Source organism: Macrobrachium rosenbergii, chromosome 4 (assembly GCF_040412425.1).
Source record: "Macrobrachium rosenbergii isolate ZJJX-2024 chromosome 4, ASM4041242v1, whole genome shotgun sequence".
Lineage (NCBI taxonomy): Eukaryota > Metazoa > Arthropoda > Malacostraca > Decapoda > Palaemonidae > Macrobrachium > Macrobrachium rosenbergii.
The window spans coordinates 28,858,322-28,883,956 of NC_089744.1; the positions used below are offsets into that span (position 1 = coordinate 28,858,322).

The window sequence follows — 25,635 nt, forward strand, 5'->3', positions numbered from 1 at the left end:
ATATATATATATATATATATATATATATATATATATATATATATATATATATATATATATATATATATATATATAGCGAATCCACAGGAAAATGACAGGCAGAAGTTCAGTATCAAGTGCTTTCACTTTTATTAACGCATCGTCTGGGCACAAATGAGACACAGATGAAAGGAGGGTTACAAAGTATTCCAGAAAGAACAAGAATACCAGATGGTCAATTGTCAAAGGGTAATAAACAGAAAGATAATCCAGGATAATCCAGGATCAAGTAGTCACAAACTAAAACATAGGCCTAACTACAAAGATACGAAAGTTTAGCCATACAAAATCCAAAAACATGAATAAAATTGAATACCAGGTGGTTAATTGCAAAGGGGTAATAAACAAAAGGGTAACCAAGGAAAATCTGGGATCAGGCGGTCACAAACTAGAACCAAATACTTAGCATAAAATGTGCAGAATCTTACCCATTCAAATTGCAGAAACATGTATAAAACTGAATACTAATTTTGCTTATATTTATCAACCACTTTTTTAATTATGAAGGCATCAAGTTTAAACAAACCAAGACTTAAATTTAGAACACTTTCATCACTTGACTTGATAAAACTAGATTCGATGATATGCCTTTTAACTGTGTCGTTGCGCGGGACTAAAGATCTTGCGTCACTTCAGTTAATAGGATGATCTGAATCTCTCATATGTACGAATAATGCATTCGATATTTGGCCAGTTCTCACAGAATATTGGTGTTGTTTGATTCGTTGTAAAAGTGATTTTCCAGTTTGTCCATAATATATTTCATCACATTTTTTTTACAAGGAATTTCATAGATGCAGCCAGAAACATTTCTAGGAGAATTTTTTATACTAAACTTTAACATTAAAATTACTGAAAACAACATTTATGTTGAAAAGCTTTAAAATTCCAGGAATTTGTAAAAACCTTTCATCATACGGCAATTTGAGAATATTATGTTTGCTGAATTCAAGTTTGTTATTAGTTAAATAAAACGTTTTCCTGGCTCTTTTCCAAGCTAAATATACAAAGGTCCTTGGGTATTTAAGTTTCAAAGCAAAATCATAAATAGTTTTGATCTCAGCATCAGTGAGCTGCAGGCTACAAACGCGTAAAGCCCTTAAGAACATTCCAGAAAAGACAGAGAATTTAACATTTTGATGATGATTGGAATAATAATGAACAAAAGAGGCAATGTTAGTTGATTTTCGAAAGACTGAAAAGGTGAAATTTCTATTATGTCTATGGACAATTACATCAAGAAAATTCAAATTACAATTTCGTTCTTTCTCTACGGTAAATTTTATAGTAGGGACTAAATTATTTAGCATAACCAGAAATTCCTGGAGATTTGTGCCCAGACGATTCGTTAATAAATATTGCAAGCTCTTGGTACTGAACTTTTATGGATTCGCTTATACACTGAAGTCACGTGCATCTACTGTGATTTTATATATATATATATATATATATATATATATATATATATATATATATATATATATATATATATATATATATATATATATTTCATGTCGTCTCCTTCAGCTCCTTGTTCTATATTGGTTGACAGCAATGCTTTCCCGTTCCACTTATATATGTATAGGAAACTGAATTCCATCAGTGTAGCTGATAATTATCCCTTACCTCTTATTGATCAATTACCTGATGATATTGGGCAAGTCAAGTTTGTTTCCAAAGTAATCATACACGAAAATGTTTCTCATATTTGTAGCATTGCTGAATATGTGTTTATTGTTCATTGATTCTAATAAGATAAAAATATAAATCACGAATGTTGACATTTTAAAAAATTTTCAGTGTCTCAGGGCTACATAACAAACCGAACTAACTAGCTAGAGAATACAGCAAAAGAAAACAAAAGAACTGTCTTCAATGACGTTTTTAAGGGGTAAAATCTCCACCACTGTAAGTATTATTTTTTTTTTGTTTTTGTTATATGAGATATATATATATACACAGAATAAGTATATATATATATATAGAATATATATATATATATATATATATATATATATATATATATATATATATATATATATATATATATATATATATATATATATATATATATATTATATATATAAGGTCAAAAGCAAAAAAAAAAAAAATACTTACGGTGGTGGAGATTTTACCCTTAAAAACGTCATTGAAGACAGTTCTTTTGTTTTTTTTGCTGTATTCTCAAGCTAGTTAGTTCGATTTATGTAGCCCTGAGACACTGAAATTTTTTTTAAATGTCAACATTCGTGATTTATATTTTTATCTTATTAGAGTCAATGAACAATAAACACATATTCAGCAATGCTACAAATATGAGAAACATTTTCGTGTATGATTACTTTACCCCGCCCAAATTAGCTGTCATAACATTTTGAGCTAATGACATTTCTGACTGAAATGAACAAAGGCAGTGATTCTTACACCAGTGAAATTTTAAATGGATCTATAGGATACCAGCAAATGAGGAATCTATACAACATCAGGGTAATAAGAATAACAATATAAACTATTGTAAATTTCTTTTACCTCATGCATTGACCTCCACTTATTTGAAAACTCATTTTATATTTTAGATGGTGATAAAGAGTATAAGGTATAAATGCAAAGTGGTAAATGATGTGCAGTACTGTAATTTGTATATTATGTTACATTACAAACAAAGTGAGTATTTAAAATCAATTACCCAGCCATTATATCAATCAACAACGACACTTAAATCTGCAGTCTCATGCTCCTGACGAACACAAGACTAGTTTTGCACTACTACAAAAGAAATTCAATTATTAAGATTCTGCTTGTCTAAGGGTTTTCACTGGTCCCCTCTGTTGCAAGATTAGGTCTTCTAATCTTCTCTTTTACTTTCTTATTTGTGTTCATGGTCTTCTGAACTGGCAATGGAGTGATAGTCTAAGTTATTACACTGAAGCAGAAACCAGGCTAATGGCGACAGCTGTAGCTTGATAAAGTCTGTCGTTTCCTCGCACTTGTTGGAGATGCTTTGACTCTGAATTCTGTTTTGACTTAGACGTATACTCTTACTCTAGATTTCACAACTTTTGTTTCGTTTTCCCCTCTGTTGAGAAACTATAGTTTTACTCTCTTTACGCCTATGCGTGTGTGTTTGTATCCGTGCTTGTGCGTTCTTGCCCTTCTTTTTCAAATTTGCCCAGTATATTCCAGTGGATTCAAACGCGTCTTGTTGGATTCTGAAACGATGTAAATCGTTCTTCTTTTTCCATCAGCCAACGTTGACGGAAAATTTGAACTCGTGCAACAAAAAAAAAAGCCTAGAATCAGGGGGGAAACTCAGCTGAAGAGATGGATTGATGCTTTGCCTTATGAATTTTGGATTTAAGAAAAATCCTATTATATAATAGTACCATGTCTCATCTCACCCAAACACCTTGGAAAAAAGCATAACAACTTCATAAGAATGGCATCATTGCTGTTCAGTATCTTTGTATCCTCTGAGTCTAAGACCCTTAGGATCAAAGGGTGACTGGGTGTGAACCGTGGCATCCAGCATCTCACCCATAGATTCTATTGTCCAGGTCCCAGTTTTCAGAAAGTCTTTTGTTATATGTGTTCCATCTGCCTTCTGGACATAACCATGGCCAATAGGCCGCTGGATTGAGAAAGCATACTCTGCTCTCCGAATGAATCCAACAGGTTTCCTGTTACGCCAGATCCCCTCTAGTCCAAAAAGAGGTCTGGAAGGATTATTTAAGGTGAAGGTCACGAGTTTCTTCGTAATACCTGCGGACTTTTGAGCTCCTATGGCATGACGGCCTAAGAATCGGGTGTCGGTCTTGAGTTTGCACGCGAAACCGAGACCTGCTTCCAATGGAGTGTCGTCTAGGCGTACGTCTGCATGCCAGTGATGGTATCCCTGAAAAGTCAAAATTGATCATTCTGTTGTGATGATTTGATAAGAATAAACTTATTTGTCCGAGATGAAATTGACTAAAGATTTCAGCTTACCTTTTCGCAGAAAAGGACTCTAAAGCTCGATACCCAGCATTCGCGAGGCCATAGGCTTCACCGGCATTCATCAACGCTTTATATACTGGAATGGCTGACGAGTTCGGCATATGCAGTTCCCAACCTGTAATGGACGTGCGAGACGCGAGACAAGGGGGCCGTTAAGGATGCAATAAGTGTACTTGTCATATATTGGTAGCAATATCCATAGGTACAAAAACTGAACTTGTTCTGTTTATTTACCAAGTGAGAATGCGAACTTTTAGATGATCTGCGGATCTAATCATCCTTACCAATTTCTCCGACAAATGACAGCCTCAAAGCGCGAACAGCATGGCCGGCGACTTTTATAACTTTATGTGTGGAAAAAGGAAAAGCATCATTGCTAAGTTCAGCATCGGAGACTTTTTTCAAAATGTCTCTGCTATTGGGGCCCTGAACAGACAACAGAGCCATGTCGTTAGTCCTGTTCAGTACCTGTACATTCCAATTATGTGCTCTGATTTCCTTCATGATGTGCGAAAGATTCTGGATCGCTGCGGGACCCCCAACTGTCAAGTAGAAACCTTTGCCTTTGAAGAAGGGATCAGAAACAAAGGAGTCATCGTCACTGCAGACGCTTTGTCGACAGAATTGTTTACATGAACTGATGTTTACCCAAGTATTTTCTGAATCCTGACTTGGACTCAAGACATAATAGATTTAACATCAAGGAAAGCAGACAATAGTATTTCCATGATCGCTTCCAAAGCACGTTATAATGATGACTAACTTTCAGGCAAAGCAGCTCACTTTCTGAACCTAAAATCTTTAGCTGCCTTGTATGTAAATGAGGTCATTTATATAGTCATAACTCTGTAACAGACTATGTAAACAAAAGGGATACTAATGTATAAGTTATTACGAAACACAAGCTCTCACCACTATTAAGTCTGCCTCTACTCCACCACGCTGATTAAGCATGCAAGTGTAAACTGCAGTTCCTGGTTTCCTGTCCACATTAGCGCTAAAAATCCAGTCAGCAGCCAGCTGGGCATCAGGACTAATCAGGTAAAATTTGCCAAAGTGGGACAAGTCAAAAATAACTGCAGCATTTCGACAGGATAAACCAGCATCCCATTCTTTTCCTGATTCATAACAATACTTAGTTAACACACTTTTCAATGTCTGGTGGAACTTTTCCAAGGCTCCTTGAATCTCTGGATGGTAAGCAGTTGATGACTGTTGTTTCACTCCTAACAAGTTCATCACATCCTGGAACAATTTTGAAGTAAAGTTCGTTCCTCTGTCACTTTGCACAATTCCTGATATTCCAAACTTGGAGAAAAACTCCACCAACTTCTCATCTATTACCTTTGCACTTATACTTCTTACAGGAATTGCCTCAGGATACCTTGTCACAGGACACAGTAATGTTAACAGATATTAATTTCCTTTCTTGTTTTTTCGGAATGGCCCAACCACATCTATAATCATCTTGTTTAAGGTTTCTCCTCTAACTTCTATAGGTTGGGGGGGCTTTCTGAATGGTTTCATTCGATTTTCCAGCTATCTGGCATGTATGACACTCTCTGCAAAACCTACTAACATCCTTGTGAAGTCCAGGCCAGAAAGAATACTTCATAATCTTCTCTACAGTCTTCCTGATTCCCATATGTCAAGACTCATGCTCTACTGGTACCACTTGCTTCCTCAATGGATATGGTATCAGAATTTGATGATATTCACCCCATTCAGCATTTCCTGGTATATCTGCAGGTCGATGTTTCCTCATTAGCAATCCTTCCTTTAGATAATAACAGGTAGGAGATTGTTGCATCTCTTCTTGATCAACAACTCCGAAGAACAAATCAGGCCACGTTGTATCCTTCTTCTGCAGTTCCATTAGCTTCTCTCTAGTCACTTGACCAACTTCAAGGGCTGAACTCTCAATATCTGCTAACTCTGCTACTGTAGTTTCACTACTATCTTCAGGAACACTCTGACTCCTCTGAGTTTCTTCAATAACAACAGGATCCCCGTCTTCTTGGGAAATCTCTCCATTACTAACACTAGGGGAAACTTCACTTTCCTAGAACAGCTCTTCTAAGATCAAAGATCCGTCACTGATCCTTCTTGTGCAGGTAAATCCTCAGTTTCTTCACTTGCAGACGTAGTTCTCTCCATACTCCCGATAGTTACCCAACTTGGAAACCGGTGAGGGTTCTTCTCATCTAATCCTCAACGGTTTATCAGTCACTATAGGACAAGGAACAAATGGTACACCACCTACTTCATTACCCAGTAAAACATGTACACCTTCAACAGCTGCTGAGTCCTTTACAACAAAATCAACATTCCCTGTCACCAATTCACACGAAAGGTGCAAGCGGCATATAGGAGTTACCTCTTCTCCTATACCATTCAAAATAACTGAATCTCTGGTGAGATTCTTCTCCAACTGTGGGTGAGCACCACGAACTACCACACTATGGTTACTCCCCGTATCATGTAATACCTTGACTGGTACCTGCACACTCCCTCCTTGAGTTGCCAGTGTACCTTCATAGATATATGACTTAAAAGCATCCAAGCTGCTCAGCCACTCACTGCTTGAACTTATGTTTCCACTAGCTGCTAAACAATGCTTGTTTAGTCTCAGTCTCCCCAACTGTCTGTCTTCCCCACACTGCTCTTCATAGTTGGTTTCACCTGGTTACCTTTAACCACTTGACCAACTGGCTTGGTCTGCTGTTGTGCCTGATAACAATCTCGACTGTAGTGTCCTATTTTTCCACACTTGAAGCAGAGAACATTAGTCTTCTGTATCTGTCTTGAGAAACTGGATGATGGGGATTTAACATTCGATTGCTGAAGGGTATTACCTGGCTTTGCACTGGCATTGCCACTAGAAGGATTCCCAGTTGTAACGTTCCTGAAATTTGGATGAGACCTAAACCCTGTGCGTAGTTGGTTTTGGTACTTGACATTATAATTACTTTTGCTACAAATAATCCTTACTCAGTGCAGCAGCTTTGCCAAGTTTCTTAACCTCTCTCTCTCTTAAATAGGCTATGTGTTTAGAAATTCCTCTAAGATATTGCTCTAGGACTACTAACTCCTCAAAGTTCGTCCATAGATTTAACTTTAGCAGCCTCTAACCGTCGTTTGAAACATCTTACTTTGTAGGCATAATCCAAGAAAGTCATCTTGTCATCCTTTCTTAAAGATCTGAATCTTTCATTGTAATATTCAGGGGTCATCTGGTAAACTTGTAGTACATTGCATTTGAGTACTTTGTACTCTTTACACTGATCAGCTGACAAGGCTAAATAGGGACTTCTTCCTTTACCAATGAGAACATTCTGTAACAAGACTGACCATTTATCCTCTGGCCATCCCATACCTGAAGCCACTTAATCTGCCTTTAGAATGGTTTTCTTAAGTAGCTTAGTTGAACTAAGCTGTTTAAGGGAGTGACACTCAGCCTCTCATCCCTGACCCTATTGACCGTGCCTTCTGAATGGTGTCTCAGGTAAGAAAAGGGACAGATCGGAACGCTGATAATTTTAATGTGTCGGTGACTAGGTCAATTGGGGTCGCCTGTGCAGCGACAAATTTGCTCTCGATAGTTTAAGGCAACTTAGGGCTGGCTTTCAGTGATTGCTTTACTTTTGATACATTCAAGGGTAAACTAAGGAAAGCTGAATGGCTGCCATGCTACGACTTCTTGATAATTATAATGTATGTATATATAATTATAATATATATATATATATATATATATATATATATATATATATATATATATATATATATATATATATATATGTATTCATGATATTGCCTTGTAAAATGTATATCCTTCCACAATTTTGATATATTTACTGTTCTAGTTATCATGTGTTCTGTGTAATGGTAATAATTGTTGAAGTATCGTATGTAGTGTAATGTTAGATCTCAAAAGAATTAGTGGTTTAGATAACTTAACAGTGTAATTTAGAATTAATAATATGTTTTAATAGTAACTTAGTATATCAGCAATAAGTGTGTGTGGTAGCGAATGCTCTGTTTTGCTCGCTTGTCATCGTGAAAGATAATGTGTTGACAGGTTGGGGTAACTATAGGCTGCTCAGTTCTGAAAACCAACTTTAGTTCTTCATCTTGTTTTAAAAACATGCCATTTATGATTAGTCAGCTGCCGTCTATTTTGATCATTTTAAGATTTCGTTAAAAGCTTTGTCCCACACGATTTTCTGGTAAAAACATACCTTTTTGAGAAATACGAACAAGTGTTGCACTGAAGCACATGGCAATTGTGTCACATTTAAGAGTACATTGCTCTGATCACATATTGTTCTAATGCGCTAGTATTGGCCCCAAAACATTTTGCTCCAGAAGTGACGTCATCTTCCTCTTCTAGAATTTTCTCATGGGTCTCATTCCCAAAATGCCTTAATAATGATGTCATATGATTGTTTAATTTCTAACTGGAATCCAAAAGTTTGCTCATTCTGATTTCAGAGACCATTCGTGTGGTTCTCTCTCTCTCTCTCTCTCTCTCTCTCTCTCTCTCTCTCTCTCTCTCTCTTCAAAAGAGAGAAGTTATTAACATAAAATATTTGTGTGGTCATTGATATTAAACTTAGCTTTTGAGATCTAAATGTAGGAAGTGTGCATATTAGTAACGGCGCCCATCAGAAGTGTGTTTTGTGAGTCTCAAGCAGCTGCATTTTGTGTGATTTTGCACAAGTTTTCACAAGCTTGTGTAAGGTAAAGTGAATTTTACTTATTATTACCATGGTATAATAAGCTATATTGAGGAATTTTTGCCTTAGTGAAATTGTTTTTGGTAAATCTTTTGTGTATTGTTGTGTGTTCTTGTGTTTGCAATCTATTGATTTTTCACATTTTATATATTGCTGATTTAACATTTATTTACCTAGCATTTTAAATATATCTTGATAATTTAACATTACACATTTGATTTAATTTTCATTTACTAGGAATTTCTTTTCAAATCTTGAGTAATTCTTGATAATTTAAATTTTGCTTGATTGATTTCATTTCTCAGTATGTTAACCCTTAGTGGATGGACTGAGCTTCAGTGTGAAGTAAAACAGGTTTGGGGAGGTGGATGAATTGCGCTTCAGTGTGAAGCAGAATTACGTGCCACTGTTATGGTAATAATGATTCAAAACAAAGGTGCCAATACTTCTATATGCTATAAATTCACTAATGGCAACTTTTATACAGATGTGAGAGTTAGGCCAGTATCAGTAATGCTTATGACTTCAAGGTGGAAGGTACTGTATCTCTCTCTCTCACACGAGTCTTTTTGTAAATTTGCTAGTAAATATACAAAGGGGTTGCTGTTGTTTTTTTTTTTTTTGTCTTTTACGATAGTATGTCGGTTATAAATGTAATTTTACAAAGAAAATTGTAAAGAAATATTAGAAAAAGCATGTAAAAGTAAAAAAAAGTTACTGAATCTTCCTTCTCGTAAACTTACGTGAATATTTTACAACAAATATGCAAAAAATTTGTTACTGCTTTTATTTCTTATCTGTTTTGATATTGTATGAGCAGTAATAATAATTTTACAAAATCCAAAAATTTATTTATTAGAAAAAATATATAAGTTGGTAAAATTTACGATTGTCTTGTAAATGAGGCCCCACAAGTAATTGTACATAGTCATTTTTCAACTTCTCGCAGAAGGTAGGGAAAATTTTTTAGAATTTTTTTATTTATACAGTGTGAATGTACGTGTCATTCTCTTTCCATTGATGTGATTTTTTTTTTATTTTGCCGACCTCAAAGTTTCCCTGGTCTGGGGTGCTGCACATTGATAAATTATGCCGTCCCTTAAGGGTTAACCTTTGTAATTTAACTCAAGAATTAATTAAATTTTGTGAGGTTTTCAAGCATCAGTAAATTTTTTCAGATTGTGAATTTTAATGATAAATTTTGAACTTAAAAATAAATTTTTGTATTTAAAATTTTCAAAAACAGTGTTTGATTTATTGACCACCCATGAATAGGATTAATTGTGTGTATAAGGCAAAGTGAAAAACATGTTTGGTTCCTGTAGTTTTGATGAAGTGAATTAAGACCAGGGAAACAGTTAAAGTTGTTTGATGGAGTGATGCCCTTTTACTCTAGTATATTTCTTGTTTAATTGTTGATACCTCACACTTGTTTTGATAAACTTAGTTTGATTTTTCACAGGATTAATAAGCTTTTTAAGGGATCACTCCCACCTTTAGAGTATTCAATCGTAATTCTATTATTATGAGAGTTCAGGTATCTGGCTGAGGTGAGGTAAAATTTTGAATTCTATGATTAGTTGTGTGATAACCAAGTACTTGGAACACTTCGTGACAATAGGAATTTTTGGTGCCCAGACCCAGTAACAAAACAAAATATCACTCTGGTTTATGATTTATACTGGTGGTGTTAGGGATTTTTTGACAGGAGAGTGATCAAATAGTTATTTTTTGCATTGTATTGTGAATTATTTAGTTGGGAAAATGGCTCTCTTCAATGCTCAGGAGTTTTTAGCAGCTCCAGCCAACCAAGAGTTATCTGAATTCAACCTAACTAAGGCACAATGGACTGCTTTAACAGTAGCATGTGGTGATAATGTGTCTAGTGGCATGAGTAAGGCACAAATCAGATGTATTGCAGTCCAAGCATTGATGGAATCTTGTAAAATAACTGATGAAGATGAGTTACAATTAGCACAAGAGTTGTTAAATGTAGCTGAGGCAGAGTTTATAAATAGGCAAGAGGAATTGTAAGCTAACATTGAGTCAGAGATAAAAAAGAAAGAGAAAAGTGATGCAGAAGCAGAGCTTAGATGCATAGAAGCAGAAGAAAGTTTGATTAAGCTGAAGATGCAGGCTGAAGGGAGATAATGCAGGCATAAAGAGAAAGAGAAGACAGAGAGAAAAGAGAAAGAAAAGAAAGAGAAGAAGAAACAGCAGAAAAAGAAGAAAGAGAAAGAGCAAGAGAGGAAAGAGAGAGAGAGCGAAGAAGCAAGAAGATTATGAAAGAGAGATGAAATTAATAGAAGCTCACTCCAAATTATCTGTGACACCGTCAAACCCTATCCAAGGTACTCAAGAGCCTGTATTTGATGTGATAAGAGTGCAGAAGTTAATTCCAAAGTTTACAGAGGTGGCTCCATATGAGTTTTCTGATCACTTAGAAAAAGTGGCTTCAGGTATGGGATGGCCAGAGGATAAATGGTCAGTCTTGTTACAGAATGTTCTCATTGGTAAAGGAAGAAGTCCCTATTTAGCCTTGTCAGCTGATCAGTGTAAAGAGTACAAAGTACTCAAATGCAATGTACTACAAGTTTACCAGATGACCCCTGAATATTACAATGAAAGATTCAGATCTTTAAGAAAGGATGACAAGATGACTTTCTTGGATTATGCCTACAAAGTAAGATGTTTCAAACGACGGTTAGAGGCTGCTAAAGTTAAATCTATGGACGAACTTGAGGAGTTAGTAGTCCTAGAGCAATATCTTAGAGGAATTTCTAAACACATAGCCTATTTAAGAGAGAGAGAGGTTAAGAAACTTGGCAAAGCTGCTGCACTGAGTAAGGCTTATTTGTAGCAAAAGTAATTATAATGTCAAGTACCAAAACCAACTACCCACAGGGTTTAGGTCTCATCCAAATTTCAGGAACGTTACAACTGGGAATCCTTCTAGTGGCAATGCCAGTGCAAAGCCAGGTAATACCCTTCAGCAATCGAATGTTAAATCCCCATCATCCAGTTTCTCAAGACAGATACAGAAGACTAATGTTCTCTGCTTCAAGTGTGGAAGAATAGGACACTACAGTCGAGATTGTTATCAGGCACAACAGCATACCAAGCCAGTTGGTCAAGTGGTTAAAGGTAATCAGGTGAAACCAACTATAAAGAGCAGTGTGGGGAAGACTGAGACAGTTGGGGAGACTGAGACTAAACAAGCATTGTTTAGCAGCTAGTGGAAACATAAGTTCAAGCAGTGAGTGGCTGAGCAGCTTGGATGCTTTTAAGCCATATATCTATGAAGGTACACTGGCAACTCAGGGAGGGAGTGTGCAGGTACCAGTCAAGGTATTACATGATACGGGGAGTAACCATAGTGTGGTAGTTCGTGGTGCTCACCCACAGTTGGAGAAGAATCTCACCAGAGATTCAGTTATTTTGAATGGTATAGGAGAAGAGGTAACTCCTATATGCCGCTTGCACCTTTCGTGTGAATTTGTGACAGGGAATGTTGATTTTGTTGTAAAGGACTCAGCAGCTGTTGAAGGTGTACATGTTTTTACTGGGTAATGAAGTAGGTGGTGTACCATTTGTTCCTTGTCCTATAGTGACTGATAAACCGTTGAGGATTAGATGAGAAGAACCTCACCGGTTTCCAAGTTGGGTAACTATCGGGAGTATGGAGAGAACTACGTCTGCAAGTGAAGAAACTGAGGATTTACCTGCACAAGAAGGATCAGTGACAGATCTTTGATCTTAGAAGAGCTGTTCCAGGAAAGTGAAGTTTCCCTAGTGTTAGTATGGAGAGATTTCCCAAGAAGACGGGGATCCTGTTGTTATTGAAGAAACTCAGAGGAGTCAGAGTGTTCCTGAAGATAGTAGTGAAACTACAGTAGCAGAGTTAGCAGATATTGAGAGTTCAGCCCTTGAAGTTGGTCAAGTGACTAGAGAGAAGCTAATGGAACTGCAGAAGAAGGATACAACGTTGCCTGATTTGTTCTTCGGAGTTGTTGATCAAGAAGAGATGCAACAATCTCCTACCTGTTATTATCTAAAGGAAAGATTGCTAATGGGGAAACATCGACCTGCAGATATACCAGGAAATGCTGAATGGGGTGAATATCATCAAATTCTGATACCATATCCATTGAGGAAGCAAGTGGTACCAGTAGCGCATGAGTCTGGACATATGGGAATCAGGAAGACTGTAGAGAAGATTATGAAGTATTCTTTCTGGCCTGGACTTCACAAGGATGTTAGTAGGTTTTGTAGAGAGTGTCATACATGCCAGATAGCTGGAAAATCGAATGAAACCATTCAGAAAGCTCCCCCCCCCCTACAACCTATAGAAGTTAGAGGAGAACCCTTAAACAAGATGATTATAGATGTGGTTGGGCCGCTTCCGAAAACAAGAAAGGAAATTAATATCTGTTAACATTAATGTGTCCTGTGACAAGGTATCCTGAGGCAATTCCTGTAAGAAGTATAAGTGCAAAGGTAATAGATGAGAAGTTGGTGGAGTTTTTCTCCAAGTTTGGAATATCAGGAATTGTGCAAAGTGACAGAGGAACGAACTTTACTTCAAAATTGTTCCAGGATGTGATGAACTTGTTAGGAGTGAAACAACAGTCATCAACTGCTTACCATCCAGAGATTCAAGGAGCCTTGGAAAAGTTCCACCAGACATTGAAAAGTGTGTTAACTAAGTATTGTTATGAATCAGGAAAAGAATGGGATGCTGGTTTACCCTTAATGTTGTAAGAAGTTAGGAATGTTTATCAAGAAAGTACGGGATGTTCACCTAATCAGATGATTTTTGGTCGAGACATGAGAGGTCCATTGAAGATTCTTGCAGAAAATCGGGAAGAAAATCAAGAGGAAATCCGAAGAGAATATGTAAAGAACTTGAGGAAAATGTTAAGAGAAATTAGAAAATTCTCTTTAGAAAATCTGAAAATAAGTCAAGAGAAAATGAAGAGAAGATATGATGCTAAGACTAAACTAATAAGTTTTAGTGTGGGACAGCAAATTCTGGTGTTGTTACCAGTGAAAAGATTTCTCTTACCAGTAAGTTTCAAGGTCCTCATAAGATGACAGAAAAGTTAAGTGATCGAACTTATGTGACTGAAACACCAGGAAGAAGGAAACAACAGAGGAAGATACATGTAAATCTTTTGAAATCTTACTCCTCAGAGACTAAAACTGAAACAGCTTCAGTAGCACAGACAACTTCATCTACAGGAGACGATGATGGTTACGAATTGGGAGCTGCAAGCAAGATAAACAATTCCTCCATATTGGAAAATTTTGGAGGATACACTAAAACATCTGAGCATTGAGCAAAATGGTGAATTAAGTTAGGTGATTAGAAGTTTTCCTGAAACTTTTGCAGATGTACCTAGGCGTACTTGTCACGAAAAAGTTCAGTGCACGGAATTTTCTTGCTTCAAACTCCCGCCGATTCTACAGAGTTTCACGGGATGGGCGAACATACTGGTCGAGGCGCGTAATGAATGCCAATGTTATTGCAAATTTTGTTCAAATGCATGTACCGCCACAGTATGCAATGTCATGTTTCGTCTGGTTGTTTGTTTGAGAGATTTGTTGTGAGTTTGGGGTCCTTAAGCCCAAGTAACTAGAAGTAAGTTAACTTAGTTGGCAGCCGCTAAGAAAGGGAGCTGGGAGACTCACACCATTAATTCGCTCTTGTTGCTCCAGGGATCTTGTTCTGAACAGACATAAGTGTTTGAGCTCTCAAGGGTTGGTGTAAAGTCTGAAACTGTGAGTGCTCCTACATGGTTGTAACTTGTAATGAGAGTGGTTGAATGAGAGTAGGCTAACGGTTTGGACGTTTGTGTGCTGCGGTGGTGTTGTGGTAATTGTAGTTAAATTTCAGTAATTTCTTGAGGTTGAAGGGGGTCGTGTAGCCTACATATTCTGTGTTGTGGGCACAGGAATTATAAGTTAGTTGGTATGCTTTGGTTGGAGGTTTTGTGTGTTTGTTATGTAAGGGTGATGATTGGGATTGTTTTATTTTTGTAAATAAATTGTAAAAACCTGGTACGTGTCTCGTTTGTCCTTGCATGGGGGCTAAGTCACTACCGTAAATCGTGGGTTGATTGTGCAGACTATAGCACGACGAAAAAATCAGTGCATGTCGAGGGGATTCCCGACAGTACTCATCTAACAAAGCATGAGATTGTGAGAGGGTGCAAAAGAAAGAGCAGTACTGCTAGTTTATTGATGTTGTTTCAGATTTAGCTGGCCTTGTGCATTGCTCTGATCACGTACTGTTCTAACTCACTAGTTTTGGCCCCAAACGTTTTGCTCTGGAAGCGACGTCATCTTCCTCTTCTAGAATTTTCTCTCATGTCTCGTTCCCAAAATGCTTTAACAATGACATAATCTGATTGTTTCATTTCTAACTGGAATCCAAAACTTTGCTCAATCTGATTTCAGAGACTGTTCTCTCTCTCTCTCTCTCTCTCTCTCTCTCTCTCTCTCTTCAAAAGAGAGAAGTTATTAACATAAAATATTTGTGTGGTCATTGATATTAAACTTAGCTTTTGAGATCTGAATGTAGGAAAAGTGTATATATTAGTAATGGCACCTATCAGAAATGTGTTTATGAATCTCAAGCAGCTGCATTTCGGGTGATTTTGTGAAAGTTTTCACAAGCTTATGTAAGGTAAAGTGAATTTTACTTATTATTACTATGGCATAATAAGTTATATTGAGGAATTTTTGCCTTAGTGAAATTGTTTTTGGTAAATCTTTTGTGTAATTTTATGTGTTCTTGTGTTTGCAATCTACTGATTTTTGCATTTTATATATTGGTGATTTAGCATTTATTAACTTGTAAAGTTCCCGCTCAACGGGTTCTCTATGATGAACATCCCGTTTTCTGCAGTGCCTTCACAGCTTCACATCTTCCTGATGTTTCTGTAGCACCTCTCACAAACTTATCATTTTAAATATTTCTTGATAATTTAACATTGCTTACTTGGTTTAATTTTCATTTACTAAGATTTTCTTTTCAAATCTTGAATAACTCTTAATAGTTTAAATTTTGCTTGATTGATTTAATTTCTTGGAAAATTAACCTTTTATGTTGTTTTCAAGTGATAGTAAATTTTTTTTCAGATTGTGAATTCTAATTATAAATTTTGAATTTAAAAATAAATTTTTGTATTTAGAATTTTTAAAAATAATGTTTCATTTATTGACCACCAGTGACTAGGATTAATTGTTTGATGGCGTGATACACTTTTACTCTAGTATATTTCTTGTTTAATTGTTGATACCTCACTTTTCATGTGATTAAATCTGGCTGAAGTGAGGTAAAATTTTGAATTTTACAATTAGTTGTGTAATAACCAAGTACTTGAACACTTCGTGACAATATATATATATATATATATATATATATATATATATATATATATATATATATATATATATATTATATATATATATATATGTTATTATTATAATTTCCCAAGAATTCCAGCCAACTACTTCATTTCAGGTTGGAAAGTATAGCAGGGCATTTTGGTCACTGCCTGACAAGGAAGGATGAAAGGAACATAGGTCCCTCCCTTTATCTTAATCTTTTAATCGTCTTTCAACGTTCTCTTCTGGAACATATGACTGCGGGAGACTTTTGTTTACAGAGACACGAAAGAGTCGAGAAGGGAGATTGAGAGGAAAGGACAGCTGGCCTGCACCTGGGACATAGTCATAGATGAAACCAAACCCCACCTACCTGAAGGTATCCTCCTGCCCCTTGACCAACGTTATATAAGGGACTGACTGAGGAATCAGCGTGAGACACACTGTAGGACGCGAGGGGGAGACACATTGGTGGACGCTAGCAAGACGCATCTCCTTCAGAGGGCATGCCCTACTACGTGGTCCTTATCTTGTAAGGAACCCTTAGTAATTTTACCAATGAAGCCCAGCCTTTCCTCCGCCGCCATTTCTCACTGAAGCCACCTCTTCTACAAGGTAAAGTGATCTGTTGCAAAATATCTTCCATGTCAGTCACATTGTTCTAATTCTCGAAATTTCTTTTTCCATTTCCAAGTGCCATTATTCCCATATCAACCTTGCCAGGTCAGTGTTACGTAAATGCCTGTGTTTAAATAATTACATAAAATCGTGTGTTCAAGGCGTCTTGGCACCCTCCGTGCTCGCCTTGTCCTATGTATATCTTATTGCGTCCTTACTGGCTTTTAATTCGTGAACCTCTCTCTTTTATAGAGGGTCTGTTAGCCGTGGAAATCTCTCTTGACTGTGCCTTGTGTCAGCATCATCACACCAACGGATATACTTTCAAGTTTCCCAGTTATAATTAACCTCTCAATAGGCCTTGCATGCCTGATTAGTCCAAATCCTCTTCTGATATTTCATTTCGTGTAAATACACGTAATTTTAAACTTACCCTAACGTGCTTAATTACAAATACCTTGTGAGTAGAGCCCTCAGCTCAGATAAAATCCCCCATTTTTCCTTGTGTTTTACGATTTCCTGGATCGACAGTAGTCAGATCAAAGTCTAATAAAAGATAAGTCTGTTCACTTGCTGCGAAAAAGTAGCACGAGCCGCGCAATGACGTCATCTAGTCCCAAAATGCTGGGTCCGTTACATGAAACCGAGTCAGTCACTCAGGCAACCAGCCGGTTTTGTGTTCAGATCTCTGGCAGCGGCAATCAAACATGCCTAGCAATTGTGTTGTTAGTGGCTGCACATCCAATTACGAAAACAATCTACCTGTCTTCAATCCCTGTCCTACTCGACTGGTTTCATTCTGTGTCTTCAACAACTCTAAACCTGACTGAATTCTTCACTATGAACATTATAATAGTTTGCTGCTAATTTTATGATGAAAGATGTCAAAGTTTCACTGTTACTCTTATTTAACATAATGCCCACTTACACATTTTATATACTTGGTGTTATTTCATCTTATGTAGCCATATCAATGCTAATTATTCCACTACAGAAGGTTAGCTGGAAAATCTAAAAAAAAAGACATGAGGATAGAAGCTTACAGTTTAAAGGTTAATTATCTAATTAAATGCCAAATTAGGCCTACATTATAATGTGTAAGATGCTTTGTTAATTTCTCTCTCTTATTTCTACTCATTTACTGCAGTAACTTCTTATGAATTACTAAGTAATTACTTCAGTCTAAACATAATAATAATAATACACAGTCATTTATAAGGTTACACAGTAATTTACTGATAGAGTACAATGTAAACTGGCCACTCCTCACCAGTATTATTAATTTTAGGTAAGCTATAACAAGAATAGACAGAAACATTACGTATATATTTTAATCATACTATTTATATTATTTTTTTTTTATTAAATACGAATGATATACTTGATATTAATAAAGTTAAATAGTGTGACTGAGAAGTGAACAAAATAACAGATAAACATAAGTCCCCCATTAATCACTCCGTTTTCTATAATTTATGATCCTCGGGCCTCCGTGACGTCACCACCTACGCGCGAACAGACTTATCTTTGAGTCAGATGTTATACAAAAATAGAGGTAAGTAACGAAACCATTCATCTAGAGTCTACAGTATAACTGGCTCATAGTAAGCATTTCCCCAGGTTAAATCGTAAAAATATATATGTATATGTATATATATATATATATATATATATATATATATATATATATATATATATATATATATATATACATACATATATATAGATATATGTATGTATGTTTTGTACGCATATATATATATATATATATATATATATATATATATATATATATATATATATACACACACATATATATATATATATACAGTGTTATAGATATATACAGTGTTGGAGAAGGAGAAGGAAAGATGTGCAGAACTATTTCAAACTTCTTAGGAGCAGCACATTTAGTAAGTCCAGTCCTAGGCCCAGGAGCCAAGATAAAGTACAATTCACCCGTGAATTTAGATTTTCATAATATGGATGGTAATTTTTTATACGAGTACCATATGTAGTAAAACTTCACTTTATCGTGTAAATGTCTGGGGTTTCAAGTCTCTACCAGAGCATCCAGTTGTATCCTCAAGTCATTTTTCTACATTATGCGATTAAGGAAAATTGACAGGTAACCCATTATAGAACCTTAGATAAACGAAGTTATTATGAAGGTTATAAGTAAAGCACTTTACGCATATCATGCCAACTTAATTGCCATGCGGCTTACAAAAAAAAAAAAAAAAAAAAATTCAGTGATACAAACCATCTCTCGGAGAGAAAAGTGAGTCAGCGAGGTCACTGACGTTCATAAGAGGATATAAATTCTTTGTTTCCTCTGGATCCAGGAGATGAGTCTCAATGCCCAGAGCTCTTCCCAGGGTCACGAGACGTTTATATTCAGCCAAGCGATCCTGTATGGCGTGGAATGAGGGTTTTTAAAAGTCAAAAGCAATTAAATGAAAAGAGAATTCTCGTAATCAACAGATGATCTAACTGAAATTATTCTTTGTGAAGTACTTTTATTGTGAAGAAACAGAGAAGGGCGAAGACGGTTAAATCCAACTATATCGACTAGCTAGGCCTATATGAGAAAACCGATTATAGCTAGGCCTAGATGAGGAAACCGACTAACTAGGCCTACATGAGAAAACAGGGACAGATAAAAAAATAGTATGGTAATAGTGTTAATGAATTAATTTTTTAAAAAGGGAGTATATGCACTGCAAAGCTTCGGAAGATATCATAGCTTCAAGTCATGAATCAATATACCACACCTTCGATTCAGCCGTCATTAATCCACCGTTGTTTATCCATCCTGGATTAACACCAGTCTCGCTTTCCAATCTCATCACGAGGTTTCTGGTCGTGCGGATGAGTTCGGTGTCTATGTCACTATTTCGAAGTTCCCATAGCATGCCAGCTGTATGCCAGGTGGTTCCCTCGTTCCACAGCAGAAAGAAAAGTATGCTATGTACAGATTCATATTAAATTCAGACAGCATTTTGAATTAAATCAGTTCATTCACGTTAGGGTCTGGATACTAATCCCTGGCAAAGGGGCTTTTATTCATTATATATAGTTGCCAGGTAAGTTTACCGGCAACTACGTGGTGAATGATATGAACAGATACAGGACAAACACGAGGTTACATGAATAAAATAAATAAATTTAGGTTAATTATTATTCACCAACATACACACAAACACACACACATTTATGTTCATTCATGTATGGTCAAACATAATCATATATCAAAACGTAAAAATAACTAACGCAAGTTTTTTTTCGTTTGATACTACAGACTGGGAATAAAACATTGGATCTAGAGAATTTTTTATCCTCAACATGACTTTGTTCAGAAGTCGAAGTTTTCAACAGACTTTTTTCTTTGTATATGCAACTAATTTCTTGATTATCAGAAATCCAATTCGTGATTCTAAATCTCTATAAGCAAGACAATGGCTTTCCAGTGCAGGGGCGTTTTAAAAGAAAATCCCATTTACTACTACTACTCTAGTTACAAGTCTCGGGCAAGAGGCAATAAGGTCTAAGGCTATTAAACCACTAACCGGCAGTCAGTGTGTGCGCTTCCAGAAGGATAGTGTTAGTGATGCCAAATTTGGCCAGGTGGTACAAAGTGCTACACCCAGCAGCGCCACCTCCAATGACGACAACGTCAGCAGCACTTGGCAAGGAGACACTTGTTGGGTGAGTCTGTAATGTATGTTACGATGCAGTGAATGAGTTCATAAAAATAATTGGTAAAACTGAAAATTGCCACCGCGGCCAGGTTCCCGCCAGTCATCGACCGGGATATGTACTGCCATTTATGTTTTTGTGTATGTTTATGTCTTTTGAGTATGCTTATGATATTCACCATCATTTGTTTACGTTTTTACATTCATCACCAATGGGCTCTTACTAAACACGGCGCCCATATTGCACATAAACTGGTAGTTACCGGACCAGGGGACACGGTAGTAGTATTCAGCTTTACCAAATAATAATAATAATAATAATAATAATAATAATAATAATAATAATAATAATACAACTGATGATGATAACAGCAACAGCAGTTCAAGGATAATAATTGGTACAGTATACAGCAGTCTATATATATATATATATATATATATATATATATATATATATATATATATATATATATATATATATATATATATATATATACATAATATATATATATATATATATATATATATATATATATATATATATATGTGTGTGTGTGTGTGTGTGTGTGTGTGTGTAATGCCGACGTTCCTGGGCTGGGCCGCATGATACAAGGACCTCAGAAACCTGTCACTCATGTCTTTCTGGTGCTGTGTCTTTCACACATCTCTACTCACCTACATGGATGAGAACTGTGAGAATATTAAACCACAATAACCCTTATCCCAGTTGCCCCCCAGAACAAGCAAAGCTTAATCATTTATTAGTCCTGCCACTGTAGTCCTACCACGGTAAGGGAAGTTCCATAAACAGTGATGTAAAAGAACACTGATGACAGTCAGAGCTATTTTAAAAAGCAATTCAGTAAGATAGAAATAGTCTTTTATAGTATGGAGCAAACTCGCGAAATCCTCATCTGTATGTCTCGTTGCTCTTATGGTTTTAGATATCTTAAATTAACTCATTACTTCTAGAAAGTAAGTTTCTCGTTAGCTCACGAACCCTGACGCTGAAACTTTCCCCAGGCCGTCTTCCAACACTGGCAGCTGCTGGTCTCCAAGCACTGTGCCATCCTACTGTCTGCAAAGGAGCAACCCTTATCATCGTCCTGCAGATCTGAAAAAATAACTAAATGACCCAACTTGTCCTTCTTATGGGACCTGGTTACTTAGGGCTTTGTCAAAAGCGATATTTAATTATCATGAAGATTCCCATGGAGTTGAAATAAATACCCGAGAGGATTTTAGTCTCACCTTAACTTATATAAGAGGGTTCTTATGTAGGCACGTCTTCAACAATTTACAACATGAAATCACTCTGTACTTCTCTCTCCTATAAGTAGATAGCTGCTGAAAATACTTGTAGTTCTAAAGTGAGCAGGTGGTCTGGAATATCGTCTGTGAAAATAAGTACATCCAATCGTTGAGTGATTACCTAATATAATTTTGAGTGCTAAAGGTTTCTTTTTGTTTTGTTACTATGTACAAAAATTTATTTCCAACTCACGCAGCTTTGCTCACAAAAGTTACTTCATACTGAATGACAGCTGATAGTCAGCTCAGTGGTCTGGTTAAACTATTTTAATAACAATAATAATAACTTCATACTGAAAAAATACGAAGTTACTTTATATAATTTTTTACATACGAGTAAGGCATAATAAAAAGATACTGAATAGGTCTTTCTTAACTGTCAAAATTAGATCGTCTGTTAAGTCTTTACTTCCACTTTAGATATATCAACTTTCAAGATAATTCCTTATGAAAAAAATTATTATTATTATTATTATTATTATTATTATTATTATTATTATTATTATTATTATTATTATTATTATTATTATTATTCATACGATGAAACCTAATCATAAGGAACAATCTCACTACAGGGGCCATTGACTTGAAATTCAAGCTTCCAAAGAATATGATGTTCATTTGAAGGAAGTAAAAAGTAACAGGAAATACTGAAAGAAGAGATCAGTTATTAGAACAGGAAAAATAAATTAACAAATTAATGAACAGATAGATGAAAATATTAATAAATTATAAAATACAAGGAGAATTGCCTCAGGGTAGTAAATCATGACTACCAAATGGTGGTGATGATGTGACTAGATCGAATAGAATAAATGACGGGAAGACTAATCTTTGAGAAGACCTTTCAAAATGTGAATGAATCAGCACTGGCCATTATTCATTGATCAATGAGATGATGACTCATTTCATAGTGATTCATTGCCGTGTACCAACGGTCGGCACCAGCTGCAAAGAATATGCGTAACTGTGTTACGTTCACATTTTGCCCTTAGTTATACAGGACATCCCTTCTTTAAAAAAAAAAAAAGAACTATTTTAAGACCTGAAAGAGATTGTGCAAACAGGGATGCTACAAAAAGGCTGCTAAAAGAATAAAAAGATAATAATGGGTTTTACATTTGTTTGGTGCGTGTGGTGTGTTTTTTATACAGAGGAGGCAGATATATTCATGGGATATTTCCTTGAAATATTGGCTTCAGATTTATGTGTACATTCTCCTCGAAAGGCGGAAGATATCTTCTTTGGTGGTAATGACAAAACTGGTTTCTGTAAAGTTAAGTATACTTTAGTTTAACCAGACCACTGAGCTGATTAACAGCTCTCCTAGGGCTGGCCCGAAGGATTAGACTTATTTTACGTGGGTAAGAAACCCATTGGTTACCTAGCAACGAGACCTACAGCTTATTGCGGAATCCGAACCACATTATGGCGAGAAATGAATATCCATCACCAGAAATAAATTCCTCTTATTCTTCATTGGCCGGTCGGAGATTCGAACTCGCGGCCAACAGTGCTAGCTGAGAACGGAACCCACTTGCCCAACGAGGAACTACTGGTTTCTGTAAATTGGTCATACTTCGCTGAAGGGCAACAGGGGTCAACTGCACGTGAAGGATGAAAGTTTTTGTGTGTTTTCTTCCTAGAATTTCCAAATACAACACCAGTTCTGGCTGTCCTTCTTAAGAGGTAACAAACCAGCCTTAAAAAAAAAAACAGGGAACAAAGAAGGCAGTAGAGAGTTCCACACTGTAGATGCGAAGCGTAAAAGCCTGAGTTATTAATAACCTTGTTCTTGTATCTCCAGTCTACACTGAGGGTTATAATCAGTAAAAAAAAAAAAAAAAAGTCATTTCTGCAAGAAGTGAGAACTTCCCACTCACAGATGTTTCATGACAGACTCGTCCATCTAATCTCCGAATTATGAGACTGATCCTTTTATCTCTTGCCATTGGTCAAGGGTCGATGTGATTATCTCAACAAGACAAGCTGTCGACTGCAAATATAATTTTTTATGTAGCTTTTGGGGATGAAAAGTTAAATATAGATCAACAGGGGAAAACCAGGAAGTTGTTATAGCGTAGTAATCATTAGAAGAACTTGATACGTTTGTAAGAGGTGCAAAAGAAACGAGCAGGTAAAAGAGAACTGCTGCTTTATTTGTTGTTGTTGTTGTTGATGTCTTAGAGCCAACAATTCTTGTTGGCACGGGCCTTTCCCTTGTTTGGCCCGTAGGTGATCTGAAATATTCAGAAGGTCATTTGTTATAGGAAATTTGAAAGAGATTTTGTAGAAGAGACAGTTGTGGATGGAGGAAGGATGATGGTTGAAGTGGGAGGGGGCCATCATGTCACGGATAGTAGTAGTTTGAAAATGTAAGGCCTTTGAAAACATAGAGAAACATTGCAGGTGGGGTTGTCCAACCCTTTAAACCCTAGAGTCCCTGCGGAGTATTCTTAGTGGTAGAGTGTTTCAGTTGGAATAAGACAGAGATGATGTGTATAGGGCCTTACGGTGAGGGGATGGGATGAGTTGAGATGAGTTTCAGAAGTTCACATTACCTCGGTGGAGGTAGGTCTGTGAGCAATTGCCTACAATTTTCGATGTTCTCAACAATTGCTTTTACAAGTGTGGCTGCTGTGTGCATAATGTCTTGTGCATTTTCCTCTGCTTGTAAGTTACTCCTTAGTTGTCTTGTCTCCCTGCACTCAAGCAGATAGTGCAGGAGAGCCTGTTGAGGTGTCTCTTCACAATGCTCGCATGGTCTTGCGCCATCTTCCATGATCTCCCAGCAGGCTTTGTATCCCAGTCTGAGTCTGTGGATACATACCGCTAGATGTCTTGGTGTGAACCTGTCGATGGGGGGTGGTACCAGATCTGTGGCTCACTTGTACCATTTGGCAGAGGGTGAGTTGCTTCCTATCCAGCTGCGTAGTTCCTTGTTCATGTTTTCCTTGAGCTGTGGCTTTATCTGGTTTTTGATCTGCTGAAGCGCAGGCTGTATGTGCACCTGTACACTAATTATGTGTCTGGTGCTTTTGGCTAGTTCGTCTGCCTTCTCATTCCCTGTTATTCCTATATGACTAGGGAATCCAGTTGAGAGTTACAGGTCTGCCTCTTTCTGTGTGCTGATATAGCATTGATTTGATATCAGCTATCAGTGCCTTGTTTTCCTTGTTTTTTGGTTGTTGCAAGGCTTGCACTGAGGATTTCGAGTCAGTGTGGATGATCACTGGTCCTTCCTCATTCTCAAGTGAGTAAGCCAGTGCTTGCTTTATTGCAACAAGCTCTGTTTGCGTGGTAGAGGCATTGTTGGAAACTCTCCAGCATGCTGTAAAGTTGTTGGAGTGTAGCCTACTGCGGCTCCAGCTGTCTGCGTTGCTGGATCTACAGTGCCATCAGTGTAGTAGGTCTGTGATCCTGCTATTTCTGTGTTTCTGATTGCCTCCTGGGCCGCTGCTCTAAGTTCCGCCAATGTGCAATCTTCTTTTGCTCTTGGAAGTTGAGTGTATGTGAAGATTGCAGTTTCATGTTTCCAGGGTGGGATGAGCTGTGTACCCTGGTTTGTGTCTGGGCTAAGTCTCTTAACAACTTCAGCTATTCCTAGGCTCTTTAGGTTCTCACTATGATCCTTGCCATAAGAGCATGGGCTGTGAATTTCGGGGTGTTTAGCTAGCTCTGCTTTCACCCTCTCCTTTGTTATTGAATCTCTATCTGAGAGAAACATTTTCGCTATAATGCTGGCATTTCTCAGTGCAATCCTTCCTTCCAAGGCTGGCAAGTTGGTCTCCAACCTGAGATTGCACAGCTTGGTCCACATGGGTGCACCTAGCATGAGTCTCATG

General features: G+C 36.8%; 1 protein-coding gene and 1 long non-coding RNA gene across 2 annotated transcripts in view; one reads left to right on the plus strand and one right to left on the minus strand.

The window, feature by feature from the left end:
• Positions 1-2,656: 2,656 nt before the first annotated feature.
• LOC136831509 (uncharacterized) overlaps positions 2,657-25,635 on the minus strand; it is a 31,963-nt gene continuing 8,984 nt past the window's right edge. Inside the window, exons 2-6 of the long non-coding RNA XR_010850914.1 lie at positions 21,731-21,874; positions 21,480-21,593; positions 19,556-20,495; positions 19,045-19,192; positions 2,657-3,931 (exon numbers count right to left, since the gene is read on the minus strand). This is a non-coding gene — a long non-coding RNA (uncharacterized lncRNA). The remainder of the gene's footprint in view (positions 3,932-19,044; positions 19,193-19,555; positions 20,496-21,479; positions 21,594-21,730; positions 21,875-25,635) is intronic.
• LOC136831505 (uncharacterized) overlaps positions 20,350-25,635 on the plus strand; it is a 39,570-nt gene continuing 34,284 nt past the window's right edge. Inside the window, exon 1 of the mRNA XM_067092041.1 lies at positions 20,350-20,489. The gene's annotated coding sequence lies outside the window, so the exon portion shown is untranslated. The remainder of the gene's footprint in view (positions 20,490-25,635) is intronic.